Source organism: Bidens hawaiensis, unplaced genomic scaffold, assembly GCF_021521415.1.
Source record: "Bidens hawaiensis isolate Kalapana, Puna unplaced genomic scaffold, B.hawaiensis_p1.1 tig00024691_1, whole genome shotgun sequence".
Lineage (NCBI taxonomy): Eukaryota > Viridiplantae > Streptophyta > Magnoliopsida > Asterales > Asteraceae > Bidens > Bidens hawaiensis.
In genome coordinates, this window is record NW_027493912.1 from 120,945 (window position 1) to 128,958 (window position 8,014).

General features: G+C 33.0%; 1 pseudogene across 1 annotated transcript; it reads right to left on the bottom strand.

The window, feature by feature from the left end:
- Positions 1-1,236: 1,236 nt before the first annotated feature.
- LOC143569865 (putative arabinosyltransferase ARAD1) lies at positions 1,237-5,124 on the bottom strand (annotated as a pseudogene). Its single transcript, XR_013141812.1, has 4 exons — positions 4,666-5,124; positions 2,455-2,751; positions 1,792-1,887; positions 1,237-1,652 (listed from the first exon to the last, which is right to left on the bottom strand). The product of XR_013141812.1 is annotated as a putative arabinosyltransferase ARAD1 (transcript).
- Positions 5,125-8,014: the final 2,890 nt, after the last annotated feature.

Here is an 8,014-nt window from a genome sequence, read left to right on the forward strand (position 1 = left end):
AAATTTTGGTTTCATTAAACATGTATGAATTTATTCATTGTGTCTTAAAATAGGTCCTTAACATGTTACTAAACAGGTTCGTGTTCGTGTTTGGAAAAAATGACACGATTAGTTATCGTGTTCGTGTTTTGCACAACAGGTCATCGTGTCTTATCGTGTCGTGTCCAACATGTCATGACAGTCCTAGTTCTCGTAAGGGTCTTCTTTTGAAATGTCCTGGGTTTAATCTTAACAAGGGGAATTTTGCCGGTACCCTTCACAAGACTAGGAGTATAGCTGTTAAAAAAGTTAAGTCTAATATCTAGGCGAGTCTAAAATTTATGTTGGGCTTGTAAGGGATGTATGCCCTGGCTACTAAAATGTTTTGGGTGCGTCGTCCGTAAAATGAATAGAACTTTATAGTTAAGCATGTTTGCGTGAGTATCGAGTAATTGCAAGATTACTAACATTTTGGAAACTATTCACCGGAGCACCTTAAGCTCCTTATGAAAAAAAGGATCAACATTGACAAGTTCTCAGAGCATCTCCAATGGTAGAGTGCTTAACCAAATTTTGTCCTACTTGGAGAAGAGAGAGAGTCTACATGGAGGAGAGAGAGGCCAAGTGGAAGAGAGAGAAGGAGAAGAGTGTTGGAAATTCAATACGGTTTTATAAAGAATAAATAAGAAAACAGGAGAGAGAAGAAGGGTTTGAGTGAGGTAGTGGATGAGTAGGAGAGAGATACAGATGGTTCGTGTTTTAAACCATCCTTCCCATTGTAGAAGCCCTTAGATTTAATAAAACAATTGGCGACCACTGGTCAGTAGAGAAACCTCGTCGTGAGAATTAAATCGTCTTATATATATATATATCCGTGGCCACATGACTTACCCTCTTTTATAAACATGTGAGTTATCGTTTGTATTTAAAAACAATGTTATTTGGTCAAATGTATAATCGGGTATATTATTACGCTTTACTTGTGAATTAGAGAAGCTAGATGAGAGAACTCGAATATGAAAACCATATTACATTCTAAAAAGGTCACTCATCCTGCAATTACTCACACGAAAACCAAATCTTTGTTACTACCAACGCATGATTCATTTAACTTAAAGACTTGCGTATCCTAAATAAATAAATAAATAAACTATACTTTTTTCCCACCAAGGGAAACAATGCACCTATGATTCATGAATAGCAATAAAAATATAAAAATCCTTTAAGAGAGCCGACCGGGCCTGTCTAGCTCGACGCTCACCGCCACCAATCGGGAACTTTTAATCTTCGGGCTCTATTTACATTAAGTCTCTCAAAAGGAACCTTATTCCGTACCTGTCTCCATATCATATTAACAGCGTTGTCTTTCTTTGGCGGATATTGATATTCAAAATGATGTGATACTTCTTTAAGTCTTTTCCACATTTCAACCCATCTTTCTTTCGGGATATTTCTGAGTTGTTGGACCATGTAACCGGGAGTTAACGCCTCTTCAACCGAGAAAAAAACCGAAAACTTGTTGTAGTCTAGTTCATCTTCGAAAGGTAGTTCAATTTGTCACTCACTATCACGGGTACACAATGGCTCACGATAGCATCAAACAGTCGGTTTGAGGATGGAGTGTCACCAGCTGGATTTAAACAAAATTTGGACGAACGCATACCCTGAGAAGACTGGTTTACCAAAGACCATATTAATATTATATGGTCGAAACTATGTGGTTTTCGTTTGAACCCTCTCCTATGAAATTATCTCATATTTAACATCCTAAAATGTGGTCAAGAAGTTGAACATTTTATAAAAGTAACTTACAGCTTTTATGCTTTCTCCTGTTGCATAGCTAGCTTCATAGTGAATATCATCGTATCCGTTTAATATATTTTTCAACTTAGCACGTACCACGCCTTCCTGCGCATCACATTATTTAATCTTTATTTCAATAATATACCATTTTGGACCACAAAAAACCCAAAAATAAAAAAAATCATAAAACAAAGAAAAAAACGCAAAAATGAAAGAAGTAAAAAAAAATTCTTATTTATCATCCTGGTTTCATAAAAAAACGTCTCGGTTTAGCTAAATTATACGTATATGTATAATATGTACATACATGGTTTTTTTATACGCACAATTTAAGGTAAATGATAATGTACATATGTGTACATTACGTAACTAGAGATTAATTGATATTATACACATGTGTACAATACGAAGTTGTTTTTTTTTATAAAACCGGAATAAATATAAGAATTTTGGTTTTTTTTACTTTTTAAAATTTTTTGTTTTTTTTATAATTTTTTAGAGGTTTTTTTAGTGGTATAAAATGGTTTTTAATTTTCAAATGGTTATCTTAGGATCCGTACCCTATATATATATATATGAGTGAGATCCAGTACAAATAAAGTTAACATACACATATAACTAGAGTAATTACAGTTTTGAAGTAGAGTAATTATGTTAAAACAAATAACATACAGATTTTCTCACGATTCCTCCTCGAAAGAAAAGAAGGGTGGGTCGTGAGTCGAAAGGGTCTAGAGCAGTATCATCCAAGAAAGACTCCATTACATGCATATAAGGGGCAACGACGTCTTTTTGCAGATTTGACATGACTTTAGAGTAACGCCCGAAATCTGCAACAATTAGAATTGATGCATTCACTTCCTCTCGAAGAAATCTGAAAGCGTTGGGATGGTGCATTGGGATTACATGGTCTCTTCCTTCGGTTCGCTGCCAATATTTGGATTGCCTCAAGAACTTAAGGATGTCAACCTGTAATTGTACATATATATATTCATTAATATGTACATAGTATTACTATTACATATAATATGATATTCATGTGTAACCATAAAGTTGTCCAAATTAGGCTTGTAAATGAACATACGAACACTTAATCGAACAAGTATTTGGTGTCCATGTTTGCTTATGTTCGTTTAATTAAAATCTAAACGAACAGTTCATAAACATAACTGAACATATATGAACCTACTTAAATGAACATAAACAAACATAAATGAACATATGCGAACGTTCATGAACATAAGTAAACAAACGAAACATGTGTTCATGTCCGCTCGTTTAACTAAACGAACACAAACTTTTTGTTTATGTTCATCCGTTTATTAAATAAACTTCCTTCTAAACGGTTCACGAACAGTTCAAAGAACGTTCGGTTCGTTTACAGGCCTAGTCCAAATATATGTTTAGTTTTTAAATTCATAACTTCACTAATTAACAAATAACCAGCCACTATTTATACGAACCATCTATGATCTACAGTCTTCATTGAAACAGAAACTCGACTAAAAGAAACCAAATGCAAAATAACTAAAAGAAGTAAAAAGGATTTGTTGCGCACTCGCGCCTTCTTTTTATATTTTGCTACAAATTATCATCTTAGTTTGTTAACCATCAACATCGTTACGCATATCAACAATTCGACATGTACAATATATTCATAGTAATTCACTAATTCCTAATTTACACATTATCAACTTTCAACAATTGTTACACAATGTCACAATGCAATATACATCTGCAAGTTCCTCGCTTGTGGAATACAAACAAACCATTAATTTATACGCATTTACAGAAGTAGACAATGAAGTGTTGTACTCTCTTTATGCAGGAAATGGTGTTAACATCACTAAACATATAAGCATTTATAATTTGTAATATGAAAGTGAGTTATGCAATCAGATTAAACAGCTGCAGTATCTGATATCAATTAAACTACTTTTCAAATTTACAATTTGATGTAGGTTTGGTTTCTTAGCCCCGGAGGCCGTGGACTTCCTAGACAGGTTCAGCGGGTCATGAATAGTGACTTTTCGGCCCCTGAGACCCAAAACTTTATTTTTAGTGATGTAGCTTGTTGTTCGTTTACCTGCCACTTCATTGTAATAGTTTTCGAAGATAAATTAATATAGGTCATATTGACATTGCAAGAAATGTGGATTTAATATGGATCACTAAAATTGTACTACTAATTTGAAATTATTTGCTATAAAAGGTTAAATTCTGATAAAATTAAGTCAGTGATTCACCATAAACATATAAGCATTTATAATAGTATGATTCACTGATTAGGCCTGTAAACAAACTGAACGAACATAAACAAAGGTATGTTCGTGTTCGTTCATTTAACTTTAAACGAACACGGACACTTAATCGAACAAATACTTGGTGTTCATGTTCCTTTGTTTAAAAAATGAACATGTCCGTGTTCGTGTATGTTCGTTTATTTAACATCTAAAGTTCTAAACGAAGAGTTAACGAACATAACACAAACATAAATGAATATAATTGAACAAAGATAAACAAACATATATGAACATATTTAAATTAACACAAACAAACATAAATGAACGAACATATTAACGTTCATGAACATAAGAACAAACGAAACATGTCTTCATGTTCTTTTGTTTGTTCATTTAATTAAACAAACACAAACTTTCTGTTCATTTATGTTCATTTGTTTAAAAAATGAACATGTTCATGTTCGTTTATTTAAAATCTAAACAAACAGTTCACGAACATAAACAAACACAAATGATCATAATTGAACAAAGATAAACAAACATATATGAACATACTTAAATGAACACGTACAACAAACATATATGAACAAACATAAACGAACATAAACGTTTGGTTCATTTACAGACCTATCATTCGTACCTGCAACTGCCTATCAATCTCCGTATCCGGACCCCTCATCCTCCCATGCATGTTAAAACTCAAGGAACTAAAAAACGGCACGTAGAACACCTCCGCCTCTTCCCCATCCAAAACCCTAACCGCCTCATCACCGCCACACAACAACGACGCCATTAACCAATACTCCACACTATGCTGCTGCTGCATTAACCCCCGATGCTTCGGCCACAATGGCATATTATTAACCGTCACCTTTATATTATTATTACCATTACTACTACTATTATTATTATTATTATATTTTCCCGCCAAATTCGAGCTCAACATGCCAACGTTAAACCGGTTAGGTAAGTCGTACATGAACACACGGAGTGGTGATCCGGTATGGCACGGTACGGGATTAAGCTTAAAGGTGTCGTTTGTGTTGATGATAAAAATGAGAAGTGTGAGAATTGAGAGAATTGAGATCTGAGATCAACGGATCCGGGTCCACCGGATCCGAAAGTGTTGATTGAGATTAAGTAAGTGATGATAGTGATAATTAGGAATGTAATGAGTGTGATTATTGATTTGCTAATCATTTTTGTTCGATTGGTTGTGTATGTTTTGTGTGTGTGTATATATGTGTGTTTTGTGTGTGTATATATACTAAACGGGTGTCCGCGCGATGCAGCGGGAACACATACTGTTGATGTTGATAATGGTTTGGTTTCAATTTTTAACGATTCTGTTTTGGTTTTCGATAACCAAAAATCGTTACTAATGGTTTAATTTAAAAACCATCGAAACCAAATCGCAAAGACCGCTGCGTAAATGTTATTTTTTTTAAAACAAAAAAAAACTAAAGCAATATCATATTCAAATTAAAGAGAATACAATTCTCGTTTTTATGGTGCCAGATTTTTAAAAAATAATAGCGTATGAAACAATTATAACCGTTTAAAAGTCATGGGTGGAAGTTGGGTTAAATGTGAAATTAAAAAAATATATATAGTTAAAAGTTAAAGGGCTAAGGTTGTAACTAATACTAAAATTTACAAAAGCTAGTTAAAGTTGAGGGATTAAGATTGTAACCATGTTTAAGGAAATAAAGTTTAACCGTGCATCATATTGTGTAATAGACTATTTTGTCCCTCCTTAACATGCTATGTAAGTTGTACCATTTGTTAATTAAGTAGTAAATTACTTAAAACTCAAGTATCTTAATTTGCCCATTACTCATACATTATATATAGTGTATATATATATATATTGATCATGAAATCACATCTTAATATCTCGGAATTATCAGTATATACCCGATTAATCATTGATTCATCGAAAAAAAAAAGATTTGGATAGTTAATCGATCAATTTTAGACTTTTATTCACGAAACCCGTTTTGAGCGTGTTACGGTTTTCTTGACCGTTTTTTGTATTTTTGGCTGAGCGTTTTTGTATTTTGGCTTGTGCGTTTTTGTATCTTGGCTTGATCGTGAAATTGTTCAGTTATGTTCGTGAAATTGTTCAGTCATGTTCGTGAATTTGTCCATAGATTTTAAATGAACGGAAGTAAGTGAACATGAAGATGTTCATTTTTTAACGAACGAGGATGAACAAATATATTTGTTTGATTAAGTATTCGTGTTTGTTCGGTTAGTTTACATGCCTGGTGACGGCTATGGCTTGTAGAGAAAGACAAAATCGTCAAGTAATTAAAGAAAAGAAAAGAATATATCGATTAAAAGAAAGCAAGCAGCCAAGTATATCTTATAGACAACGACTGCTCATCAAATGGACGACTTAACGACACAAAGTAATAACAATAAAATAAAATAAAATAACAAAGAACAAGAACACGCTCATCGTAGGCAAAGAGTTATGCTAACCACGAATTAGAGGACTACAAAGTCGACTTGTTCAATCAAGTGGCGGAAACGACTAATTTCACATTAGGGCAACCGAAAAATGTGTGATCGCAAAAGACGGGATCGATTATAGGCTTGATACTCGATACTTGATACCGCTAAAAAAATATTTACAATAATAACCCTATGCATAGTTATAGTAATACACTCGGTTTATAATATAACAATGATTAAAAAGAAATTTGTTGTTAAAAATATATAAACCGAAATAATTACCCGTGTAAAAAGATTATAAATGATATTTTATTCTTTTCTTGAACGAATATTATATAAAATTTAAGGCTATATACATTTTAGTATTTTGGATTTGTTTTTGTTGAAATGGTTTCGATTTTCTAGAGAGTTCTGCCACCACTTAAATCACTTGTTTTTTAATAACTGTTGTCTTTAATATTTATTTATAGTCCTAAAAAAGTGTTTTATTCGAGAAATGCCCAGAATGTATAAATAAAAGTTATGAAATAATTAATTTATCTGTTTCATATTATCTTATTGAACATGGAATGTGATGCATAATTATTTTTATAATAACTAACAAATAAAGCTCGGCTATTTGTGATAACCTAATGAAAAAATGTGACCCATACGTTGTGATCGCAAGCAGTGTTGGGTAGCACAAGCCACAAGCAGTTCTGCCACCACTTAAATCACTTATTTTTTAATAACTATTGTCTTTAATCTTTATTTGTAGTCCTAAAAAAGTGTTTTATTCGAGAAATGCCCAGAATGTATAAATAAAAGTTATGAAATAATTGATTTATCTGTTTCATATTATTTTATTGCACATGGAATGTGATGCATAATTATTTTTATAATAACTAACAAATAAAGTTCGGCTATTTGTGATAACCCAATGAAAAAATGTGACTCATACGTTGTGATCGCAAACAGTGTTGGGTAGCACAAGCCACAAGCTCATCATCTTCTTTTATAAGAAAAATCCAATGTTCAATTATGATCAGATTTGAACTTGGAACCTTGCGGTCTTCAGGCAAATCTTAATTTATTTCCAACATTAGTTAAGCTAAATCTCACTTGACATTGTGATGATTATTAAATTGTAAGCAGTGTTGTAAAAATCGCTAGTCGGGTGGTGGGGTGAGTACTGGAGATTAACAGTGATTAATCGAGATTAATCGGATCGGACTTTAATGTATAAATTTCAATTTTATATATACATGCACACATTTTTATATGTGATTTTCAGTTTTATACATACATACATAAACACATTTTGGCCGGAAGTTGACTTGAATCTCTCCTAAAACCGCTGGTTTTATGGAATCTCGTCGGAAACAAGTAGCTTTGGTCGGAAGCTCATCGGAAACCGCTAATTTTGGTCGGAATCTCGCCGGAATCGTTGATTTTGGTCGGATTTGACCATTGACCGATTAGCTCAGAATTAGTCAATGAAGTAAGGACTAACGATTAATCGACGCCTAGTCGAAATTTTTGGAACACTG